Source organism: Chiloscyllium punctatum, chromosome 30 (assembly GCF_047496795.1).
Source record: "Chiloscyllium punctatum isolate Juve2018m chromosome 30, sChiPun1.3, whole genome shotgun sequence".
Lineage (NCBI taxonomy): Eukaryota > Metazoa > Chordata > Chondrichthyes > Orectolobiformes > Hemiscylliidae > Chiloscyllium > Chiloscyllium punctatum.
Window position 1 is genome coordinate 29,559,088 of NC_092768.1, and position 20,433 is coordinate 29,579,520.

Consider the following 20,433-nt stretch of genomic DNA (forward strand, 5'->3'; position numbering starts at 1 on the left):
GTCCAGGCACAGAGGTTAGCATCCTTACAATGGCTCAGGAGATCATGTGGACAAGTCCTTCTCCAGAGAGTTGAATACAAAATCCAGTGTAGTGAGTGTCAAGGGTCAGGACTGAGGGAGTACCGCACTGTCAGAGAGTCAGTATTGAGGGAGTGCCGCACTGTCGGAGGGTCAGTACTGAGGGAGTGCTGCACTGTCAGAGGGTCAGTACTGAGGGAGTACCGCACTGTCAGAGGGTCAGTACTGAGGAAGTGCCGCACTGTTAGAGGGTCAGTACTGAGGGAGTGCTGCACTGTCAGAGGGTCAGTACTGAGGGAGTGTAGCACTGTCAGAGAGTCAGTACTGAGGGAGTGTCACACTGTCAGAGGGTCAGTACTGAGGCAGTGCCGCACTGTCACAGGGTCAGTACTGAGGGAGTGCTGCAGTGTCAGAGGGTCAGTACTGAGGGAGTGTCACACTGTCAGAGGGTCAGTACTGATGTAGTGTAGCACTGTCAGAGAGTCAGTACTGAGGGAGTGTCACACTGTCAGAGGGTCAGTACTGAGGGAGTACCGCACTGTCAGAGGGGCAGTACTGAGGGAGTGCCGCACTGTTAGAGGGTCAGTACTGAGGGAGTGCCACACTGTCAGAGGGTCAGTACTGAGGGAGTGCTGCACTGTCAGAGGGTCAGTACTGAGGGAGTGTCACACTGTCAGAGGGTCAGTACTGATGTAGTATAGCACTGTCAGAGAGTCAGTACTGAGGCAGTGCCGCACTGTCACAGGGTCAGTACTGAGGGAGTGCTGCAGTGTCAGAGGGTCAGTACTGAGGGAGTGTCACACTGTCAGAGGGTCAGTACTGATGTAGTGTAGCACTGTCAGAGAGTCAGTACTGAGGGAGTGTCACACTGTCAGAGGGTCAGTACTGAGGGAGTACCGCACTGTCAGAGGGTCAGTACTGAGGAAGTGCCGCACTGTTAGAGGGTCAGTACTGAGGGAGTGCCACACTGTCAGAGGGTCAGTACTGAGGGAGTGTAGCACTGTCAGAGAGTCAGCACTGAGGGAGTGTCACACTGTCAGAGGGTCAGTACTGAGGCAGTGCCGCACTGTCACAGGGTCAGTACTGAGGGAGTGCCGCAGTGTCAGAGGGTCAGTACTGAGGGAGTGTCACACTGTCAGAGGGTCAGTACTGAGGGAGTGTAGCACTGTCAGAGAGTCAGCACTGAGGGAGTGTCACACTGTCAGAGGGTCAGTACTGAGGCAGTGCCGCACTGTCACAGGGTCAGTACTGAGGGAGTGCTGCAGTGTCAGAGGGTCAGTACTGAGGGAGTGTCACACTGTCACAGGGTCAGTACTGATGTAGTGTAGCACTATCAGAGAGTCAGTACTGAGGGAGTGTCACACTGTCAGAGGGTCAGTACTGAGGGAGTACCGCACTGTCAGAGGGGCAGTACTGAGGGAGTGCCGCACTGTTAGAGGGTCAGTACTGAGGGAGTGCCACACTGTCAGAGAGTCAGTACTGAGGCAGTGCCGCACTGTCACAGGGTCAGTACTGAGGGAGTACCGCACTGACAGAGGGTCAGTACTGAGGGAGCGCTGCCCTGTCAGAGGGTCAGTACTGAGGGAGTGCTGCACTGTCTGAAGGTCAGTTTTGAGGGAGCGCCACATTGTCAGAGGGTCAGTACTGAGGGAGAACCGCACTGTCAGAGGGTCAGTACTGAGGGAGTGTCACACTGTCAGAGGGTCAGTACTGAGGGAGTGCAGCACTGTCAGAGGGTCAGTACTGAGGGTGTGCCGCACTGTCAGAGGGTCAGTACTGAGGGAGAACCGCACTGTCAGAGGGTCAGTACTGAGGGAGTGTCACACTGTCAGAGGGTCAGTACTGAGGGAGTGCAGCACTGTCAGAGGGTCAGTACTGAGGGTGTGCCGCACTGTCAGAGGGTCAGTACTGAGGGAGTGCCGCACTGTCAGAGGGTCAGTGCTGAGGGAGTGCTGCACTATCAGAGAGTCAGTACTGAGGGAGTGCTGCATTGTCAGAGGGTCAGTACTGAGGGAGTGCCATTCATCTCCAACAGTTGCCTATGGTAATGAGTTCCTACATTTCCACCACTCCATCAGTGAAGAACCCTCCCCCGCCCCTCCTGAATTTCTGACTGGGTCAAAGGTTGACTACCTTAGATCAAAAGCCCAAGAGTTTGGAACATATTCTATTTCTGATCCTGAGTGTGACGATAATTCACCAGTGTCCCATGTCTGGAACGCACTTGCCTGTGGGGATTGGAGAGGGTAGATATCAAGAGAATGTTACCTCTTGTGGGAGAGACTAGAACTAGGAGACATGGTTTAAGAACAAGAGGTATGGAGACCCTTCTCCCATGGAATGGTGTTAAATTGTGGAATTCCCTTCTCCAGAAGATCGTGAAGGTTGAGACCTCACATGGATTCAAGAATATATTTTTCGCTCATCGGAGAATGTGGAAGCAGGCCATCAAGTCTTCACTGACCCGCCGAAGAACATCCCACACAGACACATCCTGTCCCTGTAACCCGGCATTCCCTTGTGGCTAATCCACCCAACCTGCACATCCCTGGATACACCAGGACAATTTAGCATGGGCCAATCCACCTTAACCTGCACACCTTTGGACTGTGGGAAGAAACTGGAGCACCCGGATGGAACTCCATGCAGACACAGGGAGAAAGTGCAAACTCTACACAGCCAGTCGCTCGAGGCTGGGATCGAACCTAAGTCCCGAGGCGTTGTGTGGCAGCAGTGCTAACCCCTGAGGCCACTGTGCTTGGTAGTTGAGGGTCATCAGGTTCAGCCTGGAAAGCACAGTGAGACTGCGACAGGTGCCCGGCAATGATTGATCGATGGAATAGGGTTAATGAGCCAAATTAGCCACTTCTGTTCCTATGTCCAATCTTGTCAGAGCTTACCTGGTGGCACGATAACTGAATGTCACCCCCTAGAGTTCACTGCCGCATTCACATGCACAACCTGCCGCTGTTGGATTACTCACCTCCCTTTGTCAGCAGATCTTGAAGCTCTGGAAGGCAAAATAAGGATGACTTTTCAATTAATTGCTCCAGGAGTCTGGTGGATAAACCCATCAGTAGCATAATGCAAACTGAAAATGATGTCTGCAATGTGTGCTGAATCAGTTAAACCTAACCAAAGGAGTCAACGGGACACCATATTTGCCGTCTTGAGCAGATTGGATGGAGCAGATTCTCATTTCTCGCTGTGAGGGAGAATAAAATTATGGCACACGGTTTCAGATTAAGACATTTCTCTTTGTAGAGAGAGAGATAGAAAGATAGATGGGGGAGAGAGAGAGAGGGAGAGACAAGGAGAAACCTTTTCTAGTGAGTTTTGAGAAGGTTTGTAGCTCAGGTTGAGGTTCTGGATGTAAGTTTGCTCACTGAGCTGGAAGGTTCGTTTTCAGACGTTTCGTCACCATTCCAGGTAACATCATCAGTAAGCCTCTGGATGAAGCAATGCTGATGATTCCCGCTTTCTGTTTATATGTTTGGGTTTCCTTGGGTTGGTGATAATAAAAAAAAAGCAGAGATCATCAGCAGTGCTTTGTCCAGAGGCTCACTGACAATGCTACCTAGTATGGTGACGAAACGTCTGAAAGAAAATGAACCTTCCAGCTCAGCGAGCAAACCTACATCCAGAAACCTTTTCTCTGTGAGGCTCATTAGAGGGTGTTGTTGTCTTCCTCAGAATGTGGTGGATACTTAAATCGATTCAAGGTCGAGTTAGAGGTTATTTTCATATATTTCTCACACATGATATATATGTATTTTCATGGACAAGGGAGTCAAAAATTAGGGAGGTTGTAGCCAGGAAAGTGCAGCTGAGACCACAGCTACATCAGCCCAAGAAATGGCACTGATGGCCTGAATGGCCTACCTTTGCTTGTGAAGTCCTGTGTTCCTGTGCAGTCAGAGTTTTCCTGATGCTGTTTTTAAAACCACCCAACCCACTGCCTGATGGGTGTTTGATTCTACAGACTCTGCCACCGTCCCTGTGGCTCTGATCTCACAATCATTTTCCCATGAAGGTTGGCTCTTCCTGTGAGTGTTCTTGAAGCAAACATGACCGCTCCATGTGAGGAGGGGCCTGGAGATTTCTACCTTCAGCAGAAGCTGAGCATCTGGGTTCTGCACATCCCTATTAGCTGGCCCATCCAGCCACGACAGGCTCCACTCTCCAGGGAGAATGAGGAAAACAGACATTGGCTGTCAGTTGTTGCGGAACTCTGATTAAATAACAAAACCCTCTTCTGAAACGCTGCTATTCAAAAGTGAGGCTGTCTGGTCAGACTTGCGTTCATTACCGTCAGCTTCCTGGGAGACTGTCGTGGAGAGTTTTGTTGCCAATGTCTCTGCTGGCGTCACATTTATTTGCTGAAACAACATTTTGCAGACATCAAAGCCTGGAATGGTTGAAACTCATCCAATTATAAAACATGCTCGCCATTTGCAAAATTGACCAAAGACATATCCCCTGCAATGGTGGGACTTTGTCATCTCTGGGCGTGGAATTTATCGATCAGTCACCTCCAGGTATTTTGCTTCCTACCAAGGAACAGTGGTGACATCTGGATGCAACTGTACCTGAAGGCAAATGTTATCTTTGTCTTCATCACAAGAGGATTTGAGTTCAGAAGTGGGGATACCTCATTGCAGTTATACAAGGGCCTTGGTGTGACCACACCTGGAGTATTGTGTGCAGTTTTGATCTCCATATTGAAGGAAGGATATACTTGCCTTACAGAGAGGGTGGTTGGAGTTTGCTGGGTTGAGAATGAGGCTGGTAGGACTGTCCTACAAGACGAGATTGGATGAACTGAGCCTGTATCCGAAGGGCCAAATAGCCTACTCCTATTGTTATGTACAGGTAGAGATCACGCACTCTCCAGACTGATATCTGTGTTGACAAGTTGTTGCTGGTCTTGGAAAGGCTGGGGTGCAATTAGAAGTTAGGAAAGCCATCTACCTTTCTCTGTAAGTGGCTCCTTTGCTTTTGCTGAAAGACAATAAAACAAAGATTACATTTAGTCTCCACATGTCAACCTTACAGTCAATGATCTCCATTTAACTCAACAGGAAGATTAGGACAATGATATTTATTTTGCTCAGTGGAAGAGCCATTGGTGCTCAGAGACCCCAAAATCATCAATTCTGTCCTAAACGAAACGGGACGTGTTATGAAACAGTGAAACTCACCAGGAACCAACTCGGACTCTTACTTGCAATGACATTTTTGGATGAGATGAGGTGCTGAGGGCTTCCTTACCCTCTCAAATGGACCTAACTGATCCCACCGTGCTGTTTTGAAGCTGACCAAGGGAGTTATCTGGGTGGTCTGGCTAATATTTATCTCTCTATTTGCGCAAGCCGTTTGACAACGTGTTACATGAAAGGCTATTGCAAAGGTCAGAGCTCACAATGTTGAGGGGATAATATATTAACATGGATTGAGGATTAGTTAATGTACAGAAGACAAGGAGTTGAAATTCCTGTGTCTTTTTCAAGTTAGGAAGTTGTAACGAATGTTGTCACGCGGGTGTCAATTATTTGCTGGGGGGGCCAAGCGGAATAAATCCAAATTTGCTGATCATACAAAAATAGTTGGGAGGGCACAGAGTGACAAAGAATCTGAAGTGGCAGATGGAGTTCACCAGGAGTTATATCTCATTGTAAGGTTCAGGAGGGTGTTACCGGACAAAGAGACCTTGGAGTGCAGGTTCGTTATTCCTTGAAAGTGGAGACGCAGGCAGATCGGATAGTGAAGAAGGCGCTTGATCCACTTGCATTTATTGGTCAGTGCATTGAGTATAGGAGTTGGGAGGTCATGTCGCAGCTGTACAGGTCATTGGTTTTAGGCCACTTTTGGAATACCACAGGCAATTCTGGTCTCCCTGCTATAGGAAAGTTAAACTTGAAAGAGTTCAGAAAAGATTTACAAGAATGTTGCCAGGGTTGGAGGGTTTGAGCTATAGGGAGAGGCTGAACAGGCTGGGGCTGTTTTCTCTGGAGCGTCGGAGGCTGGGGGGTGACCTTATAGAGGTTTACGAAGTCATGAGGGACATGGATAGGATAAATAGACAAGGTTTTTCCCCTGGGGTGGGGGAGGCCAGAACTGGAGGGCATAGATTTAGGGTGAGAGAGAAAAGAATTTAAAGGGACTTAAGGCGCAACTTTTTCACACAGAGGGTGGTACGTGTATGGATTGAGCTGCCAGAGGAAGTGGTGGAGGCTGGTACAATTACAGCATTTAAAATGGATGGTTATATGAATAGGAAGAGTTTAGAGGGATATGGGCCAAGTGCTGGCAAATGTCACTAGATTAGGTTGGGATATCTGGTGGGCATGGACGAGTTGGACTGAAGGGTCTGTTCCCGTGTTGTACATCTTTATGACTCTAAGTATACTATGTTCAGATGACTTAGAATACACTGGTGAAAATAATAACAATCCAGAAAGATAAAATAATGTGAATGCTCAAGATCTGAAATCAGATCAGAAAGTGCTGGAGAAAGCCTACACGTCTGGTAGCATTAATGATGAGAGCAAGTGTTAGTATTAACCTTTTGGCTTCAAAGAGTCAAATTGGAATCCAAACGCTACCTCTGTTTCTCTCCCCACAGATGCTGCCAGATCTGTTGAGTTTCTCTAGCAGTCTGCAACTTTATAACAATTCAGGCAGATTGAACCACATTGTATTGATGCTCTGCCCAGAAGACAAAAGGGGCACCCTTTTAAATTTGTCAAACGATGGGATTCTACCATCGCCCAATACCCTTTTTTCAAGTGGTTTCACTGCAACTGCCCAACCTTCATTTAACAAGAAGAGATGGAGTTGGAGTGGCAGGATGGGGTGGGTGGGGGCAGGAGGTGAGGGTGGGTGGGGGAGGTGGGGCAAGAGAGGGAAAATGAGAGAACATTCCTTCCTATCCATATGGGTCAGCACATCATTCCTTAACTACAGCCAATCAGGGTGCATGGGGCTCTTCACTGTAATGTGCCCTCAAGTACTCCCCCCCCCCCCCAACCCCCCAACCCCCCACTCCTCAATTAGTTTATGGATACTACACCTTTATCAGGATCAGAATCAGGATGCATAGACTCTGCAAGGCAAGAAGGAAATAGTGAGTTGAGTCATCTCGAAAACGTTGGCGGGCACGATGAAACTCTTGCTGTGCTATGGCAAGTACAAAAATGATCAAAGAAAGGGTTGTGGGGCATCACGGTGGCTCAGTGGTTAGCACTGCTGCCTCACAGTTCCAGGTTCGACCCGGGTTCGATTCCCACTGAGGGCGACTGTCTGTGTGGAGTTTGCACGTTCTCCCCGAGTCTGCGTGCGGGTGCTCCGGTTTCCTCCCACACAATCCAAAGACATTTACCCCTAACCTAACCTACATACCTGAATACTATGGGCAATTTAGCACGGTCAATTCACCTAACCCTGCATATTGAGTCATAGAGATGTACAACAAGGAATTGGACCTAAAGGTCTGTTTCTGTGCTGTACATCTTTATGACTCTAAGTACAGGTTAGGTGAATTGGGCCATGCTAAATTGCCCATAGTATTCAGGGATGTGTAGGCTAGGTTAGGGGTAAATGTAGAGTAATAGGGTAAGGGAATGGGAGGGTCAGTGTGGACTTGTTCGACCAAATGGCCTGTTTGCACACTGTGGGGATTCTATGATCTATAACCCTTGACTCTTTACAGGAAGTGCACAGGGAGGGAGCCAAGAACTGCCTCTGCCTCTCTGGCTGGAGAAAATAGCTGAGCGCAAAGTCGGGCATTGATTGATACTTTTGCAATGCCCCCTGGGAAATGCATACGTGGAGCCTAACGGCTCTGATTGAAAACACAAGGGCCAAATATCCGATTGCAGGATTCAGGAGGAAAAGGGGCTGGGAGGTCGAGCATCAAGGTCAGAGGAAATAGAGTGGGTCTGGTAGGTTTAGCCCTTGTGCAACTTTGTAAAATGGCCTTTAGAAAATATGGTCTGCCATTCAAGGAGTTTGCACGTTCTCCCCGGGTGCTCTGGTTTCCACCCACAGTCCAAAGACGGGCAGGTTAGGGTGGATTGGCTGTGCCTAACTTGCCCCCGCCGTGTTCAGGGCTGTGCCGGCTGGGTGCATTATGCCACGGAAAGTGCAGGGTTACAGGTATGGGTTGCTGGGGTGGGACCCATTTCAGAGGGTGGTTGTGGACTGGATGGGCCGAATGGCCTGACTCCCCACTGCAGAGATTCTGTTTCACCTCCCTTGTGGCTGATCTATATCTGGGCTCCAACAATCTGCCCCAACTCTGCAACTTCCCAGGACATGACCAAACAAAGGTGCATCCATTCTCGGTACCATTGACACCCCCCCCCCGCCATGTTTAAGTGGGTCAAGATTGGTTCGGCCGTAGAATGTACCCGTCGCAGGCTGAGCCAGGATTGATTGGTCGGTCCCCAGTTTGCTCAGGAGAGGGGTCGCCTTTTTCTAGAACAGCTGCAGTCCATAATGTTTAGAGACCAGGCATAAATGCTGGCTCAGTCATCAGCAGACGTACCCCAAGAGTGAACAACATTATGCACTCCCCTTTTGTTTTTGTAAGACAATTAGTTGCCACGTTGCTCTAACACAAAGTGGATCTTGCCAGTTGTGAATCATTTTGGGCAGTTGAAGCACTGCCTCTTTCTTTACTGAGCAATGAAGAAATGTCCATGGTTTTTGTCACATGATCGCCCGTGGGGTGATTAATGGTCAAAGCTACATACATTGGCTCAATGAAGTTTTGAAACCCAGTCATTCTCGTGACCAATACGTACCAAATATTTCACTGAGTGTTTCCAAATCTGAAAAATGAATGAATGATGCATTAATCATAAATCATGAACAACGATTCTCAACGTGGGAGATCCCCCTTAATATTGCTCAACACATTGAAGTTAATATTTCGGAAACCGACAATTACAAAACACAAAATTAAAACTTGCTCCTGCAGACAGTGTGTGCCCACCATGATTACGTTTTTTCTCAAGTCCATACTGACTCTCCAAAGATTATCTCACCCAGTCTCAGCTCCCCAAGCCCCACAAGCCCACAGTTCCCCATGGCTAACCCACCTAGCCGACACTATGAGCAATTTCCCGTGGCCAGTCCTCCTGACCTGCACACCTTTGGACTGTGGGAGAAAACCGTAGCACTCGGAGGAAACCCACGCAGACACAGAGAATGTGCAAACTCCACACAGACAGTCATCGAGTCATAGTCAAAGAGATGTAGAGCACGGAAACAGACTCTTTGACCCAACTCATCCATGCTGACCAGATATCCTCAATTAATCTAGTCCCATTTGCCAGCACTTGGCCCACATCCCTCCAAACGCTTCCTATTCATATACCCATCCAGATGCCTTTTAAATGCTGTGATCATACCAGCCTCCACCACTTCCTCTGGCAGCTCATTCCAAACACATACCACCCTCTGTGAGAAACAGTTGCACCTTAGGTCTCTTTTAAATCATTCCCTCTCACCTTAAGCCTATTCCCTCCAGTTTTGCACTCCCCTACCCAAGACCTTGTCTAGTCACCCAACCCCACCCCTCATGATTTTATAAACCTCTATAAGGTCACCCCTCAGTCTCTGGTGCTCCAGGGAAAACAGCCCCAGCCTATTCAGCCTCTCCCTGCAGCTCAAACCCTCCAATCCCAGCAATATCTTTGGAAACATTTTCTGCACCCTTTCACGACATCCTCGAGCCGGGAGACCAGAATTGAACGCAGAATTCCAAAAGTGGCCTAACCAATGTTCTGTACAGCTACAACATGACCTCCCAACTCCTGTACTTAATGCACTGACCCATAAAGGCGAGTGCACCAAATGCCATCTTCACTACCCTGCAAGACTGGAATCAAACCCAGGTCCCTGGCACTATGAGGCAGCAGTGCTAGCCACTTGTTCGGCAGAGTTTCTCCACGTTTGATCCAGATATAAATAGCCCTGGTTGGTTTCATCAGTGATTACTTTGTAATGAACAGTTCCAAGCCTCATTCTGATCTTACCCATGGGTTGGAGGCATTTTATCACTAACAACATCACAGAACTTTTACTTTAAGAACTTGTACCGGGTCACCTCTTTTGTACATATTAATGCTGTCACTCACGCATGTCATGCAGGGATGTGGGCTCTGAGGGAGAAAAACAGATGAACACAATTTGTCACTGCAGATAATCAAGAACAAAGGGCACCCTTCCGAATCCTCCCTCCACTTTGCACAGCCCCCACCCCAGAGAAACCATCCCACGGTGTGTCTCAAAAGTAGCCAAGCTTTCTCAGTTCAGTAGCCAGGGGCTGTTATCGGGGGATTGGGAATTGGATCGTTAAAACGCACTATTTCACACGCACCGCACCCGACACTTAGAACTTTGCAAGACTGGCTTTAACCGGTCGGGGGAAGGACGCTGGCAGATCCATTGCAGGAGCAAATTGTACGGGCAGGAAAAGTGGTAGGGGGGTCAGGCAGAAGGGTGCAATAAAACCAACAATGGGACACTCCCCACATTGTCCCTGAGGGTGACTTAGGTTAAAACCTTCCCTTCCTCCACTCTGATAGAGGTGACAGGGACACAGACACCTACATTCATGTTTTTCATGCAAAGCTGGGCTGGAAGTTGAAGCTGCTGTTTGCTTTTGAGTTTCAGGTGTTGGACTGTAGGATTTCTCTCTGTTTTGTGCCACGTCATTCAAGGTGTTTCATTTGATCCTTAGCATAGAAGGAGGTTGTTCGGCCCATCGCACAGCTGACTGAGCCATCCCACATCTTTCCCTGTCATCTAACAGATTGCAAACTGAAGCTAACATGGGGCCTAAAACGAAATGAACCACAAGTGGCATTGTTACAGCAGCAATACATTATTTCGAGGCAAATGCGATAAGGTATCCCTTACCTTTCGAATGATCAAGCAAGCTTTTAATCTTGTCCAAATCCACCAAAGGTCCTGTGTAAATAGAGATAAGAACATGCTCACTTTTGCTGCACTTGTGACTCTCAGTATTTCTCAGACAATGTCTCACTCGCAGGGTGTGAGTGTGACTAGCTGAGGCCAGTGTTTATCGCCCGGTCCCTAGTTGCCCCCTTGAGAAGGTGGTGGGGGGTGAGCTGCCATCTTGAACCGCTGCGGTCCACCTGCTGTGGGTTGACCCACAATGCCCTGAGGGAGGGAATTCCAGGATTTTGACCCAGCGACAGTGAAGGAACGGCGATATATTCCCAAGTCAGGGGGGTGAGTGGCCTGGAGGGGAATTTGCAGCTGGTGGTATCTGTAGCCCTTGTCCTTCGAGATGAAGTGGTCTAGATTGGAAGGTGCTGTCTGAGGATCTTTGCTGAGTTGCTGTAGTGCATCTCGTAGGTGGTACACTCTGCTGCTACTGAGCATCGGTGGTGGAGGGAGTGGATGCTCGTGGATGTGGTGCATCCTTCAAGGCTGACTTCGGGACCGGGAGCAGTGAAAAGTGGCTGAGCAGAGGCTGATAGCTAAGTTCGGTACCCATAGGGAGGGCCTCAATTGGGCCCTTGGGTTCATGTCACGTTACAGGTGATCACCATTGCACTACACACACACACATACACACACAGACACTCCTACACACACACACAGAGGCACTTCTATACACACATACACATGGACATACATATACACAGACGTGCACACAGACACCCACACACACACTTACAGTCACACACACTCCCACACTCACACTTACACCCCCTCACAGACTTAAGACACTCTGCACTCACTACACACACACACTTTCTCACACTCACAAACCCCACCCCAGACAGACACACACAGAGACAGACAAAGACCCACATGCACACATATATTTTATGGGGTGAATTTGTACTTGCAGAGTTACAGTGTACTTTGCTCAAAAACTGCAACTGCATACATTCATGTAGAACTCCACTATCACACTTTTTAGATTAGAATCAATCTAAACATCATGGCATAGACAGAGAACATGGTGGGGGCGGGGGGCGGTGGGGGGGGTGGGGGGGGTGGGGGTGGTGCAACACCTTCAACATATTGTCTAGCTAACACCATTGTTAACAGCTAACCTGAGAATGTAACTATTTAAAAAAAGGTTTTGTGATTTACACATGAAAGAAGTGAAACTATCACTGTATTCTAACAGATGAAAGACTTAACATACAATCAAGTTTTCAATGTATAATTTCAGGTACATCACACTGTAAATTTTTGCTATAAATCCTGTGTGTTAGGATTGAGCCCTCCACTATCACCTGATGAAGGAGCAGTGCTCCGAAAGCTAGTGTGCTTCCAATTAAACCTGTTGTGTGATTTTTAACTTCAAACCTATTAGGGTTACTTAGGTGAACGCACTTGGGTCAGGGCTTCTGTGATACAGTGGTAGTGACCCTCCTGCTGGTCCAGGCGACCTGGGATCAAGGACCACCTGTTCCAGGGGCGTGTTTTGATATAGAAATACTTGCCCAGAGATTGGTGATCATGCTCCCACATTGGAGGGCTGGAGGCAAGCTCTGTACTGAAGAGGTTTATAGATGAACAAACAGGCCATAAAGGATGAGAAGGAATCTTTTAATAACACAGATTGGCGTGAAGTAGGGCCCTGGGCAGTGTTGTCGAACAGAGAGACCTAGGAGCACAGCTGTTTGAAAGTTGCCTTACAGGTTAAGGACAAAGTGAGGACTGCAGATGCTGGAGATCAGAGCTGAAAATGTGTTGCTGGAAAAGCGCAGCAGGTCAGGCAGCATCCGAGGAGCAGGAGAATCGATGTTTCGGGCAGTTCGCTCATGCCCGAAACGTCGATTCTTACAGGTTAAGGAGGCATTTGGCGCACTTTCCCTCCTTGCTCTGGTCATTGAGGACTGGGAGCTGGGATATCATGTTGAGGTTGCACAGGACATTGGAGGGGACCCAGGTTCAGTTCAGGCCGCCTTGCTATCGGCCGGATATTATTAAACCGGAAAGGGCGCAGAAAAGATTTACAAGGACATTCTCATCATCCGGCGAAGCTGAATTGGCTGGGACTTTTTTTTTTGGTTGAAGAGTAGGGGGTGGAGGGGGTCACCTCATAGAAAAAAATCATGAGGGGCACGGATAGGGTGAGTGGCAAGGGTCTTTTCCCTACAGATGGGCAGTTCAAAACGAAGGGGCATATTCTTAGGGTGAGAGGAGAAAGATTTAAGAGGGACCTGAGTGGCAACATTTTCACACAAGGAGTGGTTCGTGTGTGGAATGAGCTACCAGAGGACGTGGTAGTTGCTGTGCAGTTACAATATTTAAAAGGCATTTGGATAGGTATATGAACAGAGGGGCTCAGAGGGATATGGCCTAAACTCAGGCAAGTGGGAATAGATTAGTTTGGGAAATTTGGTCAGCACGGATGAGGTGGACCGAAGGGTCTGTTGCCATGCTGTATGACTCTACTAAATCATATGGAGGAAAACAGGAGGGGGCTTGTGGGTTCAGTTGTCTGGGGCCTTTATTGCAGTGTACTACAACAACAACCTGTATCCATGGAGCGCCTGTAACGCAGCACAATTCGAGGCACTTTGCAGGAGGAGGACAAAGCTCCGAGGTGAGAACGGGCTGGAACAAGGTGGAGGGAGGGGGGGGAAAGGGAGGGGGAGACGGAGAGGGACAGGGGGACAGAGCGGGGGAGGGGAATTGGGAAGGGAAGAGGAATGGGAAGAGGGAGAGGCAAGGTGTGGGACAGAGGGAGAGGGAGACAGAGGGGTGAGGGAGGGGAGGGGAGGGGGAGAGAGGGAGGGGAGAGGAAGGGGGGATAGGGAGAGGGTGAGGGCAAGGGAGAGGGAGGGGAGAGGGAGGGGGGATAGGGAGAGGGTGAGGGCAAGGGAGAGGGAGGGGAGGGGGAGAGGGAGGGGGATGGTGTGGGGCAGAGGAAGATGGGAGGGGGAGGGGAGGGGAGGGGAGAGAGAGGGAGGGAGGGGGAGAGGGATGGGGAGGGGGAGAGGGAGAGTGGGAGTTGGAGAGGGCGGGGGGAGAGGGCGGGGAGGGCGGGGAGAGGGTGGGGAGGGCGGGGAGAGGGTGGGGGCGAGAGGGTGGTGGCGAGAGGCAGGGGGCGAGAGGGAGGGAGGGGCAGGGGGAGAGGGAGAGGGCGAGAGGGAGGGAGGGGGTGAGGACGAGGGAGAGGGGAGAGAGGGAGGGAGAGGGAGATGGAGCATGAAGGGGAGGGGGAAAGGGAGAGGGGGAGGGGGAGAGTGAGAGGGAGAAGGATGGGCAGGGAGAGAGAGGGAGACGGAGCATGGAGGGGTGGGGGGGGTGGGGGGGGAGGTAAGCTGCAGCATTTGGACCCGGGAGGTGCCTGAAGTTGCAAATCTTCTCCAAAGGTCTCTTCCCGCAGACGGGGTCAAGTCTCTTCCCTGTGAAGCAGAAAGCCCGAAGCATCTCTTACCTTTCACCAGAGGACCTGAGGTGGTAACGGTGAAAAACCCCTCTTCATTTGCAGGTTTACTCTCTGCCTCCTCAGACATGGCGATGAGAGGTGAGTGGGCACCGACCACTGCCGGGACTCACTTTTGGCCTTCCCTCTCAGAAATAAAGTATCCGTTTCTTTTGTTACATTGTCACCCAGACCCACGAGGGCAACATTGTTGCTGCCTTAAATGGCCACAATGTGAAATGGACAGTGACACCCCCCACTCCCCCCCACTCCCCACTGGGCTGTCAGTATCACAGCTCCGTTGGCATTTCAGGGCCAGTCTTACAGCTACAGTGTATCCGAGATTCCGTGAATGCAAAGGGAATTCTGACAAACCTCAGTTGAGCGTCCCTGATCTTTTTTTGCTTCCCCCCCCCCATCGGCAGGGACGTGATTAGTGAGCTGGGGCCTAACCAGAGAAACCAACTGGGTAGCCTCCCCACCCCCCCATCGTTACCTTTACCCCCCCCCCCAACAATATATGATCGGAAGAGCCCTCCCATTATGGGCACCCATGTTAATATTGCTCCCAGTGATGAAATGGTGTGGGGAGGGGGGTGGTTGGAGTTTTAAACTAAGGCTACACCCCACATTGTTGTGTGTTATTTCTGTGTCTCATTAGGCTGGTGTAGACAGGCCAGATGGGAATCTCTTAGGAGATCGTTAGATTCGCAATCTGGGCTCTCTGAACGTGCATGGGCGTTAAGGAGATTCGTTCAAGGGGACCTGGAAGTCACTGGAAATTATCAAAATGTGCTGCTCACCCCCAGTGAGTAAGAAAAGGTGACAATCCTCACAACGCTGAGTACACAGCCCCCTACTATAATCCTTACACACTCACAACGGTGTGGCCAAATTCCGCCCCAACTCCATCTTCAAGTTTGCTGACAACACCAACATCGTAGGTCAGATCTCCAACAACGGTGAGACTGAATACAGGAGGTAGAGTGCTCAGCATCATGGGTAAAGACAACAATCTCCCCATCAACGTTAGCAAAACGAAGGAGCTGGTCATTGTCTTCAGGAAGTGGAGTGGAAGGCACATTCCTGTCTGCATCGATGGAGCTGAGGTGGAGGTGGCCAAAAGCATCAAGTTCCTGAGAGTGACGATCACCAACAATCTGTCCTGGGCCACCCACAACCCACGGGACAGTCAACAACATCTCTCCTTCTTCAGGAGGTGAAGGAAATCCGGCGTGTCCACAAGGACTCTTCCCAATGTTTTATAGGTGCACCGTAGAAAGCGACCTGGACACAGCGAGGTATAGCAACTACTCTGCCCAGGACCATGAGAAACTACAGAGAGTCATGAACACGGCCCAGCCCAGTCCATCACGCAAACCAGCCTTCCATCCATTTACTCCATCTGTACATCCCACTGCCACGGGAAAGCAGTCAACCCAATCAAAGACCCTTCCCACCTCAGCTATACTCCCTCCCACCCTCTTCCATCGAGCAGCTAGAGAGGTTCCATTTAAGAACCTCTGTGTGTGTGTGTGTGTGTGTGTGTGTGTGTGGGGCGGGTGGGGTGTGTGTGTGTGTAGGGCGGGTGGGGTGTGTGTGTGTGTATAGGGCGGGTGGGGTGTGTGTGTGTGTGTATAGGGCGGGTGGGGTGTGTGTGTGTGTGTGTAGGGTGGGTGGGGTCTGTGTGTGTGTATAGGGCGGGTGGGGTGTGTGTGTGTGTGGGGTAGGGGGTGGGTGTGTGAGTATGGGGCGGATGGGCTGTCTGTGTGTGTGTATGGGGCGGGTGGGGTGTGTGTGTGTGGGGAGTGGGAGCGGGTGTGTGTGGGGGTGCGGGTATGTGCAGGGGTGCGGGTGTGTGCAGGGCGGGTGTGTGTGTGTAGGGCGGGTGTGTGTGTGTAGGGCGGGTGTGTGTGTATGTGTAGGGCGGGTGGGATGTGTGTGTGTGCGGGGGGGTGGTGTGTGTGTGTGTGTGGGGAGGGGGGAGCGGAGCGGGTGTGTGTGGGGTGGTGTGGTGTGTGTGTGTAGGGTGGGTGGGGTGTGTGTGTGCAGGGTGGGTGGGGTGTGTGTGTGTGTGGGGGTGTAGGGGGCGGGTGTGTGTGTAGGGTGTGTGTGTGTGTATAGGCGTGTGTGTGTGTGGGGGGGGGGCGGGTGGGGAGGGGGGAGTGGGTGTGTGTGTGTGTGGGGGGGGGGGAGGGGGGAACGGGTGTGTGTAGGGCGTGTGTGTGTGTGTGTAGGGCGGGTGTGTGTGACACGCCTGTTGCAAAGGCAGCTGGCAACCCCACCTCCCCCCCACCTCAATAATGTAATTCCATCAGAATATACTAACACGAACATTTTCCCAGGAACCATTTGTCGACCTTGACCAAAAGTAGAGTGGTTATTTCTCGAGGTCAGTTAAACTGTGTTGCGACTGACAGTAGCAGCACTCACTGAACATAGAACATGGTCGGCAACATTCTGATCTCTGGGGCTACTGTGTCAGCACATTGTTCGATTCACTTTAACATTTCAATCACATGGTGTATTCATTTTTTAAATTTCCGCCACCTCAGCCCTAAACTCTGGAATTCTCTCCTTCCACCGCTCTCAACACTATCTCTCTCTTTCTCTCTCTCACTATCTCTCTCTTTCTCTCTCTCTTTCCTTAGGACACTCATTCAAATCCACATTTCTGACCAATGTTTGCCCTGTCTGCCTTAGTTAACGTCTTCCTGTGTTAAAAAGAACAAAGAAACTTTACAGCCCAGGAACAGGCCCTTCGGCCCTCCAAGCCTGAGCTGATCCAAATCTACTGTCTATGCCGATCACCTGTATCCCTCTGTTCCCCACCTCCTCATCCATCTGTCCAGACACACCTTAGATGAATCTACCGTGCCTGCCTCTACCACCTCTGCTGGCAACGTGTTCCAAATGCCTACCACCCTCTGTGTGAAGTACTTGCTGCTTGTATCGTCCTTAAACTTTTCACCTCTCACCTTGAACTCGTGACCTCTCGGTATTGAATCCCTCACCCTGGGGAAAAAGCTTATCTCAATCCATCTTGTCTATACCCTTCATGATTTTGTGGACCTCAATCAGGTCCCCCCTCGACCTCCTTTTCTCGAATGAAAACAATCCGAACCTACTCAACTTCTCTTCATAGCGAGCACCTTCCATCCCAGGGAACATCCTCGTTTAACTTCCCTGCGCCCTCTCCAAAGCGTCCACATCCTTTTGGTAATGTGGTGACCAGAACTGTACATGGTATTCTATATGTGGTTGAACCAACGTCGTGTACGATTTTAACATGACCTGCCAGCTCTTATACTCAATCCCCCGCCCGATTAGATTAGATTACTTACAGATTACTTACAGTGTGGAAACAGGCCCTTCGGCCCAACAAGTCCACACTGACCCGCCGAAGCGTATACCACCCAGACCCATACTCCTACATTTACCCCTTCACCTAACACTACGAGCAATTTAGCATGGCCAATTCACCTAACCTGCACATCTTTGGACTGTGAGAGGAAACTGGAGCACCCAGAGGAAACCCACGCAGACACGGGGAGAATGTACAAACTCCACACACAGAGAGGCGCCTGAGGTGGGAATTGAACCCAGGTTTCACTGGCGCTGTGAGGCAGCAGTGCTAACCACTGTGCCACCGTGCCATCCGATGAAGGCAAAGATACCGTATGCCTTTAAATCTTTCCCCTCTCACCCAAAACTGATTGCCCCTAATTCTGGACTCCCCAACCCCAGAGAAAAGACCTTGTCTATTTACCCTAACCATGCCCCTCGTGATTTTATAAACCTGTATAAGGTCACCCCTCAGCCCCCGACACTCCAGGGAAGACAGCCCCGGCCTATTCAGCCTCTCCCTGTTGCTCAAATACTCCAACCCTGGCCACGTCCTTGTAAATATTTTCTGAACTTTTTCAAGTTTAACAGCATCCTTCCGATAGCTGGGAGACCATATTGAAGGCAGTATTCCAAAAGTGGCCTAACCAATGTCCTGTACAACCTCAACATGACCTCCCAACTCTTATACTCAATGTACTGACCAATAATGGGGCGTGTGCCAAACACCTTCATCATTACCCTGTTTACCTGTGACTCCACTTTACAGGAACTATGCCCCGTGACCCGAGGTTGCTTTGTTCAGCAACACTCCCCAGGGCCCCACTATTAACTGAAAAAGTCCTGCCCTGATTTGCCTTACTAAAATGCAACAACTCATAGTCATCTAAATTAAACTCCATCTGTCTCATCTCATCAACATTCCTTGTATTTTTGAGGTAACCTTCTTCACTGTCCACTATAATATTGATTTTGGCGTCATCAGCAAACTTACTCACCATATCTCCTGTATTCCCATCCACATCATTGATATAAATGATGAAAAACCATGACCTAAATGAGCGGTGGGGCAGCATCTACAGGCTGAATGGTCTACTCCTGTTGCTATCTTGTGAGGGGACCATTGTAACTGTGCAGGCAGCTGGGGTGAATATCTTCCTTAATGCTGGAAAATGGTCAGCTCCACAGAACCCAGCAGATGGATCACTGCCTCCCTCTGCTGGAGTAGCCCCTGCACTGCACATTAGGTTCGGCTGAAGTTACAACACAAAAACAACAACGGAAATTGGTCTACGTTGGTATCTATACACCGCCCAATCTGCCCCTATTTTGATTATCTCCTCTCACCCCTCAGAACATAGGGACAAGATTAGGCTATTTAGCTCACCATTTGACATGGTCATTACTGATTGAACACTATGCCCATCGCCCTTTTTTTAACTCAATACTCAAAATGCAATACAATTGCAACATTTGAAAGGCATTTGGATGGGTATATGACTAGGGAGGGTTTGGAGGGATATGCGCTAGGTGCTGGCAGGTGGGGCAAGATTGGATTGGGATATCCGTCGCCGTTTACTGTCCCCCCTGCCAGATCATCCATCTGCATCAATGATACAGTTGAAGTCTCCAGCCAGAATGACCGGCCTGGACATAGCCAGCAACAGTGGAAGCTGCTGCAGGAAGGCCAACCGTTTGCTCTTATCCAGTGGGGTGTACACATTAATCAGTCTCAGGGGAGCATTCCTGTACATGACGTCGGCGACAAGGAGGTGCCCGCCCACCACCTCCTCAATGTCGGAGATGGTGAAGTTGCCTCCTTGCAACAGGATACCCAGGCCGGAGGCACGGCTATCATTACACTGATCCTGACCCCGACCAAACTGACGGCCCATGGGCCCACAAGCTCAACCATCTCCTGTAGCTGCTGAGGTGCGGTCTCCCACACTCCTGCAGAAACAAGATGTTGGCTTTAACGTTGGCCAGGAAGGACATCGTAGAAACACATTGCGTGGCCGATTTGATGCCTACGCACATTGATGCTGGCAATTTTTATAATCTTTCTCGGCTGAACAACCTGCCTCCAATACTGTAAACTTGTATGATTAGAAGAATAAGTGGACAGAGCTGAATATAAGAGAGGATGGTATAAGACGTGCAGCATATCTGTCCATATAGATGCCCGGTACATAGGAAGCCGTATGAAGCACAGAGATGAGCGCCCTCCCCTGAATGTTCTGTTTTTTGTTTGTAAATCAGGGGAGAGCGCGAACGCAGTCCCCCACTACCACAAATTTTGCAGTCGAGTATCCCGCATTTGGGGACATCGCAGGCGTCAGCACACCCGAAGTGCAATGGGATAGCCTCGTCCTGGGAGAACCACCTTGGTGATCATGGTATCTCCCCTGCCAGGTAAGTATGCTTAATACTCGCACTCGCTCAAACCCAACAACAGCCCATAGCTCTTACACTCGCACTGACTGCATTTTCGGAAATCGAAAATTCACCTGCCTGAGGTTCCCTGTCTGCACAACAGCGCAATTTCTCACCTGGATCAAAGAACACCCGGAAAAAGCTCATGTTTCACTGAATACTACACTCACTGGGCGCCCTGAGAAACTGCACTAATTTGCATTTCT

At 49.9% G+C, this 20,433-nt stretch overlaps 1 non-coding gene across 1 annotated transcript; it reads right to left on the reverse strand.

The window, feature by feature from the left end:
- Positions 1-20,050: 20,050 nt before the first annotated feature.
- On the reverse strand, positions 20,051-20,214 carry LOC140455699 (U1 spliceosomal RNA). The gene has a single exon (XR_011952963.1). It is a non-coding gene; the product is annotated as a U1 spliceosomal RNA (small nuclear RNA).
- Between the last annotated feature and the right edge of the window lie 219 nt (positions 20,215-20,433).